This window comes from Rutidosis leptorrhynchoides, chromosome 4 (assembly GCF_046630445.1).
Source record: "Rutidosis leptorrhynchoides isolate AG116_Rl617_1_P2 chromosome 4, CSIRO_AGI_Rlap_v1, whole genome shotgun sequence".
In the NCBI taxonomy this organism is placed as follows: Eukaryota; Viridiplantae; Streptophyta; class Magnoliopsida; order Asterales; family Asteraceae; genus Rutidosis; species Rutidosis leptorrhynchoides.
This window is the reverse complement of record NC_092336.1, coordinates 338,763,632-338,782,822: the sequence shown is the minus strand read 5'-3', so window position 1 is coordinate 338,782,822 and position 19,191 is coordinate 338,763,632.

Sequence of the window (19,191 nt, the reverse complement as noted above, 5' to 3'; positions counted from 1 at the left end):
AAAGCTATTAAACGAAACGATTAGGAAATAATGAGTAAGAGTATTATGATGAAATTAAAATATTATAAGATATTGATTTAGATAAAATTATCGTTCTTATTATTTTTATCATTACTATTATTATTAAAAGTATCGTTAGTATTAAAACTATCATTTTAACAAAAATTATCATTTTAATAGAAATGTCATTGTTACTATAAAATATTATTATTATTTTAAATAGAATTATTATTTTAAAGATAATATTAAAAATTATCGTAAATATTAAAGTTATCATAATTAGAATTATCGATTTATCATAATGTCATCCTTGTAATTATAAATATAGATATTTTTATAATAATAATTATTATTACAAAATAATACAACTTTTACTTACTATCATTATAGATATTATTTTATCAGATAAATATGTGATACAAACATATTTTACTACGTCTAGTAACTTACTTTAATAATACCTATCATATTATATTTATTATATTAAATGAACCCTATAAATTTTATTACTTAATATATATAAAAGTATATTTTATTATATAAATTTAATATAAAATTTTATTTATTAATAAATAAATTATATTATTTACTCTAATAAATCTTTTAAAAATATTTAAAAATATAAAACGACGATATTTAAACTATATATTAATCATGTATAGATTTTTGGAAATTATTTTGAGTCAAATTTACTTTTGTTGACTTTTGCATATTAGTCTTGAGTATTAGGATTGTGGTACACTATGACTTGACCTAATTTGTTAGATAAATTTTGACCAACATATAAATATATATAATTAATTTAGGTTTGTAAATCCGAGGCCAACCTTGCACTTGTTCAATGACGTTATATGTATTTTTACTTCAAAATACAGTATGGTGAGTTTCATTTGCTCCCTTTTTAAATGCTTTTGCAATATATATTTTTGGGACTGAGAATACATGCGTAACTTTTATAAATGTTTGACGAAATAGACACAAGTACTTAAAACTACATTCTATGGCTGAATTATTAAATCGAATATGCCCCCTTTTTAGTCTGGTAATCTAAGAATTAGGGAACAGACACCCTAATTGACGCGAATCCTAAAGATAGATCTATTGGGCCCAACAAGCCCCATCCAAAGTACCGGATGCTTTAGTACTTTGAAATTTATATCATGTCTGAAGGAAGATCCCGGAATGATGGGGATATTCTTATATGCATATTGTGAATGTCGGTTACCAGGTGTTCACCATATGAATGATTATTTTTATCTCTATGCATGGGACGTATATTTATGAGAACTGGAAATGAAATTCTTGTGGACTATTAAAATGATGGAAATAAATGATTGTGATAAACTAATGAACTCACCAACCTTTTGGTTGACACTTTAAAGCATGTTTATTCTCAGGTGTTAAAGAAATCTTCCGCTGTGCATTTGCTCATTTTAAAGATATTACTTGGAGTCTTTCATAGCATATTTCGAAGAACGTTGCATTCGAGTCATTGAGTTCATCAAAGATTATTATTAAATCAATTTATAGTTGGATAGTGGATATTATGAAATGGTATGCATGCCTGTCAATTTTCGATGTAAAGAAAGTTTGTCTTTTAAAAACGAATGCAATGTTTGTAAAATGTATCATATAGAGGTCAAATACCTCGCAATGTAATCAACTATTGTGAATCGTTTATAATGTATATGAACGGGTCCTTTCAGATTCTTAGCGAAGAAGAAAAGATTCAAGTGGAAATTCAGGTTTGGTTGTAAGTGTTAGTCGGGGAAGAGTTAAGTCAAGGAGTCCATCAAGGAGTAAGAACATGGTGTGTTGGATTTATCAACAAGTTGGTCACTATAAGTGAAAGTGCTCGAGCTTAAAGTCGGGTAGGAGCGTAATGACTACAGTGATCGAGGATGCGTTGATGTTCCAAGAAGAGAGGTTCTTGACGAATCTTGGGTTTAAGATTCGGGTGCCTCATATCATGCTATCCCATACATGGACGAGATGGTGAATTTTAAGGGCTATTCCGATAGGATTCGAGTTGCGAATAGGAGTACTCTTGATGTTGCGGGTATTGGTGATCTCGTGGTTAAACACTTGGATTATGCTTGGATCTTGAGGAACGTGAGATTCATCCCTAAGTTCACGAGAATATTAATCTCGGTTGGGCAATTAGATGATGATAGGTTTCATGTTCTATTTGGGGATCAAAGGTTGATAGTGTTTAGAGGAGGTCTTGTAATTCCTTGCGGGTATAAGACGGGTACCATGTATATGGTTGATGTTCTTTCCGAGGAATGGCTAGGTGGATTTTTAGGTGCTAAAAATCCCAGTGAACTAATATCATGACCCGCCAAAATCGCTATTGACGCGGTACATGAACTAACGGTTCCACATCGATGTTTGTAACGACCATACTTTTTCCGTTATCTTTTACCGTTAATTATTTAACGACCGTTAACTGTTATTCCTGCCACGTCATTTCTATGACCTATATTATTAATTTTGTAATAATATATTAATTATTATGTGCTAAATGAATACTTGTATTCATATTTTAAATCGTACGTTTCTACGTGTCGCGAATTTCTATCCGGCGAATCTTTTCGGTTTTCAAACCAATGGTCTAGCTTTTGGGATTTTTAAGTCCTAATTATTTTAAATTTGATATTTTAATGTCATATATTTATATATAGTGTTTATATATATTTTTCGTCGCGTAATTAATATCTCTCCGAATTTTCAATCGCGTAGTCGTGTTTTCGCGTTTCGCGTTTCGATCGAGCGTTCGGACCACAAGCTTTTCTTCTAAATATAAAATTGGGCTAAGTGGGTCCCACCCATACCCCCCATTCAGCCAAATTCAAGGGGAGGGGGTATACCCCTTTTTGTTTTTCATTTTTGCAACATTACTTTCATTTCACATTTTTTTCTAAACCTAAATTCTAATATTTTCTCTCTTCTCCCTTTTTCCCTCTCCTTGGCTGTCACCCTACACCCTCAACATCATCATCATCATCAATTAAAATTGCTTGGATCATCAAATCAATTACATAAACGCGTTCATCTCGTTCTTCTCTACGCAACCATATCTCTTGATTCTTGATTAGGGTATAAACCCTAAACCTAGCTTTTCAATTTTTCATTTATTTTTCTGATTTTATATGTTATATTAATAGTATGATGATTATATGTTATTGTATTGTTGATTGTATGCGTAGAAATGCTCGTTAATTCATTTTCGGTTTGATTGTTTTGGGACAGCAGTTTGATTGTTATTTTCTGTGAACATAACTGATATAAAAGTGAAATTAAGGTGTTTAGATGAGTTCCTCTCATCAAGACATTAATTTTAGACTCCGGATTCATGCCATTTCGATTCCCGGAGCTCTAGTTATGCTTAAAATGGTGTTTTGTTGAGATTAAAATGTGAAAACGAATTGAATCAGGTATGGTCCGACTTTGTGACCACTTTTGGAGTCTTTAGGGTGTACTAGTGTGTTAGGATTGATGATGGGATGAACTTTCATGTTCGGGTCATCGAAATCCGAGCCACGGATCACCCGGTATGACTAAAACATGTTTTTGAACGGATTAAAGCTACAAGTTGTTTAATGGCTGATCATCATGACTTGTTTGCTGTTCTTAGGATGTTCTTGAACACACTAATGTTTCGGGTGGGTTGGTTAGGCGAAGATATATATATAAGATGTAACATCCCGCCTTTTTCCGCTAACTTTTCCGTTTAACTATTTAAATTCCGTTATATGTTTATAACGTCTCCTGTTATTACGCATTTTAAAAATATCTCGTTTAGGTAATTCACGCACCCGCAACCGAACTCGAGGGACTAGTTTCGCCAAAATGCCAAAGAGGTGACTAGCATTTGACTAGTCAACCCACCTCCTCTTTCTTTTCCATTTCATTTTCCTTTTTCTTTCAATACTTTCAAACTTTCTCTCATTTCTTCATTTCAAGAATCATTATCTAAATCCAAGCTAGCGGGTGTCTTGCAAAACAAATTACATATTTGAAATCCTTGCAACTTCCTCTTCGATTCCATACCAATTTCATTACATTTGGGTAACTTTCTAAAATCACTAGATTTTGTGTTCTTGATGTTTTTAACTTATAAAGTTGTTAATTAGTGTCTATGGCTCAAGTCTAACATGAATATGTGATTTAAATGTTCGATTTTGTTATTTGAAGTAACTAACATGAACATAAACTTTGGTATGTTTGATTTGGTGATTTGGTTGTGTGAATGATGTTAAATGTTATAAATACATGTATTAAATGTGTTCCTAACATCACTAGCTTCAATTTGATGTGTAGGTTATTTTAGAAAACTTCATAAACATGATTAGTGATTTTGATGTTGTTGGTTAGGGTTTGATAGAATTGAATGTGAACATTTAATGTATTGAATGCCATGAATTGTGGTTGGTAAGTGGTTAGTTAGATTGTATGCTTGATTACCTACGAAACGGCGTGTCGTATGTATGCATTTAATTCCCGAATCCTATTTTGTGCATTTATGAACTTGAGCATTAATTGAGCATTAAATGTTGGAAAGTCGGTTATTGCAAATGATGTTTTTGGTTGATGAAATGTGTTTAGTTGTGTTCTTTGTCAAATTAGCTTTCCAACGATATAAAATACGTGTCATAAGTGTTTACGGTTTGTGATTTGTGTTTGATCGAAGTTCGGAAAAAGACTTGAACAATTGAAACTAACCGGGCACCAGCACACGTTATGTGCCGCGGCGCGGCCAGCTTATGTCGCGGCGCGACATAAGGTGTGTCCAGGTTCTGACCTCCTTGGTCAAAATAAGAAAAATGTTTGGCACGCTATGGACCTCCGATTCACATGAGACTTGTTCTAACATGCTTATATATGAATAAAAACCTCAGAAAAATAGTTCGGGACCCGACCCGAACGTGTTGACTTTTTCGTTGACTTTGACCGACCAAAGTTTGACTTTTTGTCAAACTTGACCAAATGATTATGCAATCTTTCTAATTTGTTTCTATACTTGTATCTTGCATGAAACTTGACAATTTGATCCACATGCTACATAATCGAGTCGTAACGAGCCATAGGACTAATTGAACATCTTTGACCTGTTGCGTTTACCGTTATTGATACAACCTATTTGTTTAGGTCAAGACTAGCATTGTTCTTTGCACACATTACTTTGTGAAGTACTTTTCATACGTGCACTCAAGGTGAGATCATAGTCCCACTTTTACTCTTTTGAACTTACATTTGGGATGAGAAAACATAAACGTTTCTTTTTACCAAGTGAACACAAGTACAGGAAAACAAACATTCTACATACGAGTTTGAACAAAAATCCTCAATTCGATTATCATTAGTTACACTTGCCTGGTGTAAGCGAGAACTTATGTTATATGGCCATATGGGTTTGACAAACCCTCATTCAAACGGTTCGCTACCGTTTACGAATGAAATATATTTTCGAGAAACAGTGTATGTTCTAACACTATTGTGATGGGGTTCTATGGAAGGAATGTTAAGCATTGATAATTGGGTGCTCGTGAAACAAACTTTTGGAATTGATGTTTCGCGAGGTGTATATAAAATACTATTAAATTTTACAAGGAAATATTTATTAAATACGATACAATTTTACACAAGATATTTATTTATTTATAGAATGGATATACTTAAACCTTGCTACAACACTTATAGGCAGTGTACCTAATCGTAAAGTAGTGTAGTTTTTAGTAAGTCCGGTTCGTTCCACAGGGAAATCTTTAAACAAAGCTTAACGCTATATTAGTTTACTTTTATAAAAATACAAATATATATATATAAGTAATATTATTATTATAAAGGGGGGGGGGGGTTACCGTTTAATGACCGGTTTGTCGATTTTAAAACTTTAGTCGCAGTTAAAACCAAATGTAAAATATTAAAAATAAATACAAGATTTAAATTAAAGCGTAAAGTAAATAACGATAATGAAATTGCAAATAATAAAAATGCGATAAAATAAACTTGCGATAATTAAAAAGTACGATAATTAAAAGTGCAATTAACTACAATAATAATAAAAATGTGATAATTAGAAGTGCAATTAAATATAAAATAAAGGAAATTAAATATGAAATAAAAGAATTATGCTTATTTAAACTTCCGTAATCATGATGTTTGGCGTGTTGATTTTAGTTTTATGCCCATGGGTTAATTGTCCTTTGTCCTGGATTATTTAATATGTCCGTCTGGTTTTTGTCCATAACAGTCCATCAGTCATAAATATAAAGTGCGAGTGTCCTCGTCAAATTATCCTTATACCCGAAGTTAAATATTACAACTAATTGGGGACTTAAACTGTAACAAGATTTTAATACTTTGTTTAATAATTACACCAGGATGTCGACTGAGTGTAACCCAAGGTTTTAATATTTTGTTATCAATTATACCAAGTGTCCTTGTACATAATTTCACCCCTGTTTTAATTATTCTAGTGGGTATTAATCCATTCTCGTGTCCGGTTAAATGAACGATTATTCGTACATATAAATACCCCGCCCATCGTGTCCGATCGAGTGTATATGGTAATTTATAGGGACGCCCAATTGTAAATCTTTATATTAACATTAACAAACTATCATTTAGTTAAACAAATATAAAGCCCATTAATAGCCCATAGTCTAATTTCCACAAGTGTCGTTCTTTTGTCCAAACCCCAATTATGGTACAAAGCCCAATTACCCAATTTTAGTAATTAGCCCAACATCATGATTACTTCGTTTTAAATAAGCATAATAATAACTTAGCTACGAGACATTAATGTAAAAAGGTTGAACATAACTTACAATGATTAAAAATAGCGTAGCGTTACACGGACAGAATTTCGACTTACACCCTTACAACATTCGCTAACATACCCTTATTATTAGAATTATAATTAAAATTAAAATATAAATTATAAATATATATATATATATATATTTTACGTATGAATGAGGAGAAGAAAAAGATGATGAAAAATGCTCAGAATTCGGTTGCTTTTATAGGGACTTTCAAAACTTGGGGCTCCACGACTCGCGGCATTTTTGGCCTTCAAACTTCGCGAGTCGCGGAGATTGAAATTACAGCTCAGTCCAGTTTGGAGTCTTTCTTGCCGACGGTTTTTATTATTTATTATAATATATAAATAATTATAAGAATTATTTAAATATTATATTATATTTATGTGCATAGTTGACTTGTAATTTTTAGTCCGTTGCGTCGAGCGTTGAGAGTTGACTCTGGTCCCAGTTCCGGATTTTCGAACGTCCTTGCGTACAATTTAATATCTTGTACTTTGCGTTTTGAATCTTGTACTCTTGTAATTTCGAGACGTTTCTTATCAATAATTGGAACCTCTTTGATTGTCTTTTGTACTTTTGAGCTTTTTGGTCGTTTGCGTCTTCAATTCGTCGAATCTGTCTTTTGTCTTCACCTTTTATTATTTAAACGAATATCACTTGTAAATAGAACAATTTCAACTAAAAGCTTGTCTTTCTTGAGGAATAATGCTATGAAATATATGTTCGTTTTTAGCATTATCAAATATTCCCACACTTGAGCGTTGCTTGTCCTCAAGCAATATCGTCTTGAAATACTAGAATCACTTCTTTATTCTTCACACTTTGTACATCAGTGATTTCTATACGGTGGTATAAACAATGGTAGTAACGATATGGTTTACAGTCCCACATGACTATAAAAATTTAGATCCATTAAGGAAATTGGATCTTTATGAAAACATTTGATCTTTTGAAAATTAAATCTAGTTTTTACCCTAGATAAGTTTTCTGGAATAACCCTTTACCGGTGTTTGCAAAATATTTTTGTGGGTTTGGTGGGTTTCAGATTTGAAAATTTTAGCTCAAAACTTACGATTTTGTGTCACCCACTTGCTAACCTTGTATTTGGAAAACAACACGTCCAGTTTACTTGTCCCGTATATTACCTTTCGGTAAACTACCGTCCGGTTGTAAAGGAAAGCGTTGAACAAGCAACTGTTAAGGCAATGTCCCCTGACATGCTTTTAATTATGGTCTATAACGTGTCGGACGCAATTACTATCCTTGGTAGGAGCAATAGTAAAGCTCACCCTTATGATTTTTCGGTCTGGCACAAGGTCCTGTCTTTGACCACTATGCAACCACCGTTCTTACGGTTGACACCCGATTTAGTTCAGGTGACCTAATGAATTCCAGGTGAATTCCTAGGATTTTACGTTCAAAGGTAATGAACGCATTGAAAATAGGGTTTTCAAAAAACAAATTGGTTTGTAATTTTTGATCAAAATATTTTCTCGTTCAAGCTCGAGTTTAGATATCATTGAATTCCATGAGTTTGTAATTCTCACTCTTTAAGGTCAATCTCAAGGATTGAGTAATATCAGGCTTAAAAGCTGATTTTTGATCTTTTAAGGAGATTATCCTTTCTGGGGATCTGATTCATTAGTCTTATCCAGCTAATTTGCATGGTGCCCCCCCCCATTGTACGAGATAAATCCTTCTCATGGTTAGGATAAATCTGACCACTTGGCGACCCTGTTTAATGCCGAGGTCCGTGGATTTCCTGCTGATTTTAGTGATGACTTTTCTCGATTTTTCGTCAACCTACAGCTGGTCTGGACGACAACTTCATGACCTAAATCAAGAAGCGCGTGTCTTTTTCGGAAGACTTTACTTCCTTTTAATGATGGAATTGATTCATCGTGTAGATCCATCTCTTCTTTTCTTTCATCGGGTAAAACAGTTTAGTTTAGTCCAAAGCAAAAGTATTTTCAGTTTATTTGTACAAAAATATGTGACATATGTTTAAGATAACTTGGTAAATTTTCCCACACTTGGCTTTTATTTTCCTTTTTATCGTCCTCTATTCCATTTTAAATGAATTTTAACATTTTGGTTTGTTTCTCAATTTATGTCCTTTTTGAGGTAACAATAATTTCGGTGTTAAAACCTAGTTTTATCGTTCATAAATATGTATAAACATGATTTTGAGTTCATTTAATTAAAAATTTTGAAAAATTTTACTAGATTTGGGTAGTCAGTATATAAGACTAGGGCTGTTCTTTATTATCAGAGAGCACTAGATTCTAATACAACTACTGCTTTACTAGTATTTTTAATGGTAACCAAGTGTATAAAGTAAAAATTTTAAAATCCGAAAGAATTTAACCCCTTCCCACACTTAAGATCTTGCAATGCCCTCATTTGCAAGAAATCAGTAACAATTTAAATTATTGAGGGTGATTTGTGTGAAAATGATTAAATTTTTACCAAAGTTTCCAAATATATTGGCGTTTGTTTGCTGAATGATAAATGGTGCACATCATTTGTTCATTCCGTCTTGTTATTATTTCACATATATTTTGCATCTTGTCGTCAAAATTAGTTGCTTTTGCTGAACTTAATGCCAGTCTTTGAAAATGCGTTGTTTTACCCTGTTGTGTACATAAGATAAAATGCAAACATATATACATATTTTTGAAGTTTGGTATATTACCCCACATTCAAAAATTATTAAAATCTAAGAATAAAAGTTAGACAATTATAAAAACTATTACAATATTAACAAAAGTATTAAACGTATCAATCATTACAAATTACAAAATAAAAAAATTATAATAAGTAGACTAGGGATGATATTGATACCAATAGGGGTTCCAGGCATAACCATAGGTGCTATAGAATGCTTCAGCAGGGTTATACGTAGGATACGGTGGCTGCATCTCTATAGACCAGGGAGGGAAGATGGGTTTCGGTGTAGGAATATAGTTTCTACCTATATGTTGGCAATGAGCTATGATTTGGTTCTGATGAACTTGCCAATCTTCAAATGCTCTCTGTCTAGCATTTTCGTACTCCTGAGAAGCTATAAACCTTTGCATTTCTTGCATCTCATTTTGTCACACCCCCAGTTAGGGCCTGGGTGAAATGTGACTTAATATCAAATCAACCAACATATTATAATATACGAGAACAATACTAAATGATAAAACAAACTTTATTGAGCACGCAGCGGAAAATGAAACGTAGTTACAATGATAGGAATAACAATAATGGAAATGTTCACATGCAGAAGTAATAAATGCGATATCTCTTGATCCTATGTCCAAGTAGCATCACATAAGCAGTAAGTATAAGAGCTTGAATCAAACAGCACCTGAGACAAAACATGCTAAAGTGTCAACCAAAAGGTTGAGTGAAGTTCATAGGTTTAACAAATAAGTTTGACCGTTTGTTTTAGACCACAAGATTTAATTTGTAAGGTTGATCTCCCGCAGGATCAAAAAGTTATGCCAGTGCGTGATATTTAGACTAAACGTTCAAGTTTGCCCCATGACAAGTTGTGTCTGTCCTTGTCGGTTTAAATTTCATTATCAAGTAATACAAAGACTGAGTCAAATGTATCGGGGACGTTACTCCCGATAGGCCTACCCCCAATAAATAAGCATGCCGCAGCACTTAAAAATATCACTGTAGGGACTTAGTCGGACATAGCCGGGTATAGCATAGTTTTAGCAGTTGGTACTTGTGTCTAAATTGTAAATAGTAAAAGCAGCATGTGTCTCACCCCAAATAAATTAAATAAGTTTGCTAGCAATAAAGAGTGGGGCTATGAATTCACCTTAGTAAGTAGAGAGAGTTATTCCTCAGAATAGAGAGTTGAACGAGTGAGCAGGAAAGTCAACCTATTGACATTTAAGAGTAGTTAAGTGTTTTGCCCATGTTTAAGTTTAAGTATGTGTTTAAGTATAGTTTGTTTTACTAAGTTTCTATTCCTAGTAAGTTACTATTTTTATAAAGTTTCTATTTTTAGAAAGTTTCTTATTTTACTAAGTTTCTATGACTAGAGAGTTTCTACTTTTATGAGTGTTTCCATTTTAGGATACTTGCCGTATTAGATAAGCTTCCAATCACCCCTTTCCCTTCGAATGGCTAATTTAGATCTAGGGGCTTGAGCCATAGGACCCTTTAAATCGGAAGTCCAAACCCTCTGCCTAGAATCTCGTAGAAACCATTCGTCAAGAAAGTTCGAAGATCTATACATCTCTAATACATATCCCAAAATGTTTGTGTGCTACAATATAAGTAGTAGGTTATAGGTGCTAGTAATAGTAATAGTATATACATGTTAAGTACTAGTATAAGTAGTATTAGGGTTTAAGGTTTTAATATGTATATGTATATATAAAAATATATATATATTTTTTTTTACATGTATATATGTATATATAAATCTAGGTGTGTTTATGGATAACAAGTTTATAATATGAATATGAATTAACAAAGATTAAAGTTTATGTAAATAGTTTAGGGTTTATGTTATACCTTTGAAGATTCAAGATAATTAACAAAGAAAAGATGAACACGATGAAGATGGAAGATCAAAGCCTTGAAAATCTTGAAGAACTCCTTGAAGATTCTTGAAGAACACGAAGAACAAGCTTGAAGATCCGAATACCACAAGAGAGGGAGAGGGAGAGATTGTTTTTTTAGAGAGGATTTTGGTGTGATTTGTGAATGAGAAACTAGGAGTTTATATAGTGCAAGTATTAGAGTGTTAGTCAACATAAGGATGTTCTAATTAATGATTTTATTTTATTTTATAATTTTTAGTCAACAATAGGTGGTACTAGTTTATATATATATTATTTTAATTTTTAGTCAACATAAGGATGTAATTGTTTAAGATTCTTTAGTCTCATTATTATTACTATTATTACTATTATTATTTTTTACATTTACTACATGATAAGTATTATTTTCTTTTTACTAATTCATGACTTGTATATATTTAGTTCTCAATTGTTTTATTATTTATATAAATGTCAATTTTTATTTATTACTTATAGGTTATCAGTTATAATATTACATAAATGCATAAATTTTAATTAGCAGTGAGTGTCGACTAACAGTTTATTATTTTCATCTTTTATTAACTTGTCAATTATTGCACAAAGTTAATTAATATGTTTTCTAACTCTTAATACTTAACAATTGTTGATTAAAGTTTAATCATTAAGTTTTGATTATATTGTTTGGGCATTTAATATTGGAAAAATATAGAATGGAAAAATGAGGGTCGTTATAGTACCTCCCCGTTATTGAAAACTTCGTCCCGAAGTTTTTAGGTAGTTTTCTCGTTTGCATCAGCAGTTGAGAAGAGATGGGGATATTTCCGTTTCATATGGTCTTTGCGTTCCCAGGTATATTCGGGGCCTCTACGCGAATTCCACCGGACTTTAACGATAGGTATATTGCTTTTACGCGTTTGTTTGACCTCTCCTTCCATGATTTCTATAGGTTCTTCAACGAAGTGCATTTGCTCATCAATGCGGACATCATCCAGAGGAATAACGAGTGTGTCATCGGCAAGACACCGTTTAAGATTTGAGACATGAAACACATCATGTACTTGACTAAGTTCGGTTGGCAGTTCTAATCGGTATGCCACGGGACCGACTCTTTCAGTGATTGTGAATGGTCCAACATATCGTGGACTGAGTTTACTTCGCTTACCGAAGCGGACAACACCTTTCCAAGGGGATACTTTCAACATGACTTTATCTCCAACTTGGTATTCGATGTCTTTTCGTTTCTTATTGGCATAGCTTTTCTGTCGGCTACGGGCAGTTTCTAAACGTTGCTTGATTTGAACGATCTTTTCGGTAGTTTCGTGAATAATTTCAGGACCAGTTAAATGTCTGTCCTCAAGTTCATCCCAACACAAAGGAGATCTACACTTCCATCCATATAAAGCTTCAAAAGGTGCAGCCTTAATGCTGGAGTGATAACTGTTATTATAAGAAAATTCAACCAAAGGTAGATGTCTATCCCATCCTTTGCCGAAATCGATTGCACAAGCACGTAGCATATCCTCCATAGTTTGAATGGTTCGTTCACTTTGACCATCGGTTTGCGGATGATAAGCTGTACTCATGTCGAGTTGAGTTCCAAGAGCAGATTGTAAAGTTTTCCAAAATCTAGAAACAAATCGACTATCGCGATCAGAAATGATCGAGATAGGAACACCATGACGTGAGACGATTTCTTTAATATAAAGCTGTGCTAATCTCTCCATCTTGTCGGTTTCCTTGATTGGTATGAAATGTGCAGATTTAGTAAGACGATCAACTACGACCCAAATAGTATCGTTACCGTTCGAAGTCTTAGGTAACTTAGTAACGAAGTCCATAGTGATACCTTCCCACTTCCACTGCGGAATGTCGGGTTGTGTCAACAGACCAGAAGGCTTTTGATGTTCGGCCTTGACTTTCAAACAAGTGAGACACTTACTAACATAAGTAGCAATATCGGCTTTCATGTTAGGCCACCAGTAGAATTCCTTCACATCGTGATACATCTTACTGGAACCGGGATGGATAGAATATCTAGTCTTATGTGCTTCATCCAAGACTAGTTCGCGAAGATTACCAAAACGAGGAACCCAGATTCTATTGCCAAAGTACCGTGTACCATTAGCTTTCACTTGAAGTTGGTTCTCAAAACCAATAGGTCCTTCACCTTCGATAAGTGTCGGTCTAATAGCTTCCAATTGAGCTTCACAGATTCGTGAAATAAGATTCGATTTGATTTTTAGGTTTAAAGCACGAACACGTTTAATATCGTCTTTTCGACTAAGGGCATCGGCAACTACATTCGCCTTGCCAGGATGATATTTCAGCTCACAATAATAATCGTTCAATGTCTCGAGCCATCGACTTTGCCTCATATTCAGCTGTTTTTGATCAAAGATGTGTCGAAGACTTTTATGGTCAGTGTACACCGTAAAGTGATTACCATAGAGATAATGTCTCCATATCTTTAATGCAAATACCACGGCACCTAACTCTAGGTCATGTGTGGTATAGTTTACTTCATGTTTCTTCAACTGTCTAGATGCATAGGCGATAACCTTCTCTCGTTGCATTAAAACACAACCAAAGCCATGCTTTGAGGCATCGCAGTAAACAACAAAGTCGTCGGTACCTTCAGGTAAAGAAAGAATCGGGGCTGTGGTCAACTTCTCCTTCAGAATCTTGAAAGCAGATTCCTGTTCTTCGGACCACTCAAATTTCTTCCCTTTTTGAGTCAGCTTTGTAAGAGGTTTGGCAATGAGAGAAAAATCTTTTATAAACCTTCGATAGTAACCGGCAAGTCCCAAAAATTGACGAATATGCTTTGCAGTCTTTGGTATCTCCCAGTTCTGAATAGCAGTAATCTTAGCTGGATCGACATGTATTCCGTTTCTATCAACAACATGTCCAAGAAATTGTACGGTTTTGAGCCAAAACTCGCACTTAGAAAATTTAGCATAAAGTTGTTCCTTTCGTAAGAGTTCAAGAATCATGCGCAAATGTTGCTCATGCTCTTTCTCATTCTTCGAATAGATCAAGATGTCGTCAATGAATACGATGACAAATTTGTCAAGATACGGTTTACAAACACGATTCATGAGGTCCATGAACACGGCAGGAGCATTAGTTAAACCAAAAGGCATGACACAGAATTCATAGTGCCCATAACGAGTGCGAAAAGCAGTCTTAGGAATATCGGATTCCTTGACCTTGAGTTGGTGATAACCGGATCTTAAATCAATCTTTGAATAAACACTTGACCCTTGAAGTTGGTCAAATAGATCATCAATACGTGGCAACGGATAACGGTTCTTGATAGTAAGCTTGTTAAGTTCGCGGTAATCAATGCACATCCTTAATGTACCATCCTTCTTTTTAACAAACAGAATAGGAGCTCCCCAAGGGGACGAGCTTGGACGAATGAAACCTTTATCCAATAGTTCTTGGAGTTGGTTGGATAATTCCTTCATTTCGGAAGGTGCTAAACGGTATGGTGCTTTAGCAACAGGAGCAGCACCAGGAGTTAAATCAATTTGGAATTCAACTTGTCGAGGAGGTGGAATACCCGGAAGATCTTCGGGAAACACATCGGGAAAGTCTTTAACTACTGGTACATCTTCAATTCGCTTCTCTTTCGATTCAATCAGATTAACGTGGGCTAGAATAGCTGGATAACCTTTCATAAGGTATTTGCGGGTTTTAATACAGGAGATAATATTGAGATTGGAACCACTCTTTTCACCTTGGATAATAAGAGTCTCTCCATTTCCTAATGGAACATGAACGGTTTTATCGTAACACATGATCGCAGCTCTTAATGGACGTAACCAATCCATTCCAACTACGACATCGAAACTTCCTAGCTCGACCGGCAAAAGGTCTATCTTAAATTCTTTGCTGGCTAAGATTAGGTTGCAGTTTTTATAAATTTTATCAACTTTCATGATCTTTCCATTGGCTACTTCTACTAATCGTTTAGTTTCTAAGGGTTGAGGCTTTTCAGTAAATAGGGTACAAAATTCATTAGATACGTAACTTCGGTCGGCACCAGTATCGAATAAAATAGTTGCGTAGCAATTATTGACGAGATACGTACCCGTGATGACCTCATCTTCATCTCGGGCTTCAGCAGCAGTAATAACAAATGCACGACCCTTTGCAGCAGTAGTATTGGCTCCAGTAGCAGGATTATCTCTCTTCTTAGGGCAATTTGGACTAATGTGTCCCTTTTCCCCACAAGTATAACAAGTAGGAGGAGCTTTGGCAGGAACAATAGATTTATTCTTTGGAGGAGTCCTACACGTCTTAGCTACGTGTCCCACTTTCTTACACAACGAACAAGTGGCAGTGCACTGCCCCGGGTGATGCCTTTCACAACGAACACAAAAAGGATAAGTGCCCTTATAATTCGTACTTGTACTATCCATAAGCTTTTTACTAACATTCTGATTTGAACCTTGAGACGGCTCAAACTTCCTCTTACCATCATTACCCTTGGTTTCAACTTGCTTATTGGCCGACGCCCTTCTTCTCTTGGCCAACATGAGATTTTGTGCCATGAGAATCACAGCATCCAAAGTAACCTTCTCAGCAGCAATAACATTCCCTTGAACATCCTCGGGAAGACCTTCAATATACCGCTCAATTCTTCTAGCTTCAGTAGGAAACATTTCAGGACATAGAGTAGAAAGCTCCAGATAACGATTGGTATAATTCTCAATGTCAGTACCCTTGACCCTGAGTTCCCAGAACTCAGCTTCAAGCTTCTGAACTTGACTCCTTGGGCAGAATTTGTTGACCATCATACTTTTGAGTTCGTCCCATGGAATTGCATTAGCATTATCAATTCCTACGGACTTGGCATAAGCAGTCCACCAAGTTAAAGCATTACCACCCAACGAGCTAGTGGCATACTTTACTCGATCATCATCACCACAGTTGCAAATACGGAAAATAGATTCCATCTTTTCGAACCAACGAACTAGTTCGACAGCTTCTTCGTTTCCCTTAAAAGCGGGAGGGTGACAGTTTGTAAAGTCCTTGTAGGAACAAGGTTTTGGTTGAGTATTAGCATGATTAGCTTGGGCGTTGCCTTGGGCAGCAGCGAGTAACTGTTGGAATTGCTCAGTAGTTAACACAACGTTGTTAACGGTAGGTGCAGCTGAACGAACCATGATGTCACTACATAAAAGTGAACATATGTTTGATAAGTTTAACAAGTTATAAGTTTGAGTAATCACAAGTATGAATAAACTAAAGTATTGATATCGCATGATATTAATAAAACACTTTATATTATTAGAACGAGGCATTAAATAAGCCTTTATTACACGATTCGGAAATAGAAATTGTTTAAGGCACAGCCTTTACATAGATGGAAAATAGGAAAAATAACTAGGAAATATTAAGATTGAAGTAGTCTTCATATTTCGTCTCCAACCTTCTTCATAAACTCCTCAACTTTCTCATTTTTCGACTTTTGTTTCTCATAGAGATACTCGAAGTTGTCATAAAGGTTGGTAACACGACTGTTTAAGGCATTAGTGTTGTACTCTCTTATGGCAAGTTGTTCGTCGACTCGACCTTTCTCCATTTTCATTCGGACATCAACATCCTCCTTGAGGTAAGCAAGTGATTGCTTTCCCCAGCGAGTGTTGCGTTCTTCCTCGCACTTTAGCATCAGCAACTCCTTTCTTAGCTCGACGTTTTCTTTCATAAGTTTCTTCATTCGACGATCCACTCTTTCCATGTGGCGAAGTAGACCTCCAATGTTTCTCTCGGTATTGTTTCGTAATCTCATGATTTCATACTTAGGACCATCATAAAAAGGAGATCGGGCTCTCTTCCTTGATGGACCAACTTCTTCATGCCGTTTTCCCTTATCTTGGGTTCTCGGAGTTGGGTAGTATTGAGGAGACCCATGTGAATCTAAAATAGTATTCGGGCTATAATTTAGCGGTGGTGAAGCAGGACTATAAAGAGGACTTCGAACTGGTCTCGAAGTTGAAGAGTGTCCAACACCTACTTCGGTGGTAGGGTTGTGAGTTGCTTTGTTGGGCTTGTTAATGCTTGAGCTTGACATCCTATCATTAGGAAAGAGACCTTGATTAGAATCTTTGAGTCAAGTTTATTAAAGCATAATTGTTAAGATTATACGACAATCCTAAGTGCTTTAAGTCTAAGGCAGGAAAGGTTATAGTTTCCTAGATTGCTAAGGCACCCTAGCTAACAAGTAAGGCACACATAAAAATGCAATCCTGGTTCTCTATAACAGCCTGGTTTGCTCTGATACCAATCTGTCACACCCCCAGTTAGGGCCTGGGTGAAATGTGACTTAATATCAAATCAACCAACATATTATAATATACGAGAACAATACTAAATGATAAAACAAACTTTATTGAGCACGCAGCGGAAAATGAAACGTAGTTACAATGATAGGAATAACAATAATGGAAATGTTCACATGCAGAAGTAATAAATGCGATATCTCTTGATCCTATGTCCAAGTAGCATCACATAAGCAGTAAGTATAAGAGCTTGAATCAAACAGCACCTGAGACAAAACATGCTAAAGTGTCAACCAAAAGGTTGAGTGAAGTTCATAGGTTTAACAAATAAGTTTGACCGTTTGTTTTAGACCACAAGATTTAATTTGTAAGGTTGATCTCCCGCAGGATCAAAAAGTTATGCCAGTGCGTGATATTTAGACTAAACGTTCAAGTTTGCCCCATGACAAGTTGTGTCTGTCCTTGTCGGTTTAAATTTCATTATCAAGTAATACAAAGACTGAGTCAAATGTATCGGGGACGTTACTCCCGATAGGCCTACCCCCAATAAATAAGCATGCCGCAGCACTTAAAAATATCACTGTAGGGACTTAGTCGGACATAGCCGGGTATAGCATAGTTTTAGCAGTTGGTACTTGTGTCTAAATTGTAAATAGTAAAAGCAGCATGTGTCTCACCCCAAATAAATTAAATAAGTTTGCTAGCAATAAAGAGTGGGGCTATGAATTCACCTTAGTAAGTAGAGAGAGTTATTCCTCAGAATAGAGAGTTGAACGAGTGAGCAGGAAAGTCAACCTATTGACATTTAAGAGTAGTTAAGTGTTTTGCCCATGTTTAAGTTTAAGTATGTGTTTAAGTATAGTTTGTTTTACTAAGTTTCTATTCCTAGTAAGTTACTATTTTTATAAAGTTTCTATTTTTAGAAAGTTTCTTATTTTACTAAGTTTCTATGACTAGAGAGTTTCTACTTTTATGAGTGTTTCCATTTTAGGATACTTGCCGTATTAGATAAGCTTCCAATCACCCCTTTCCCTTCGAATGGCTAATTTAGATCTAGGGGCTTGAGCCATAGGACCCTTTAAATCGGAAGTCCAAACCCTCTGCCTAGAATCTCGTAGAAACCATTCGTCAAGAAAGTTCGAAGATCTATACATCTCTAATACATATCCCAAAATGTTTGTGTGCTACAATATAAGTAGTAGGTTATAGGTGCTAGTAATAGTAATAGTATATACATGTTAAGTACTAGTATAAGTAGTATTAGGGTTTAAGGTTTTAATATGTATATGTATATATAAAAATATATATATATTTTTTTTTACATGTATATATGTATATATAAATCTAGGTGTGTTTATGGATAACAAGTTTATAATATGAATATGAATTAACAAAGATTAAAGTTTATGTAAATAGTTTAGGGTTTATGTTATACCTTTGAAGATTCAAGATAATTAACAAAGAAAAGATGAACACGATGAAGATGGAAGATCAAAGCCTTGAAAATCTTGAAGAACT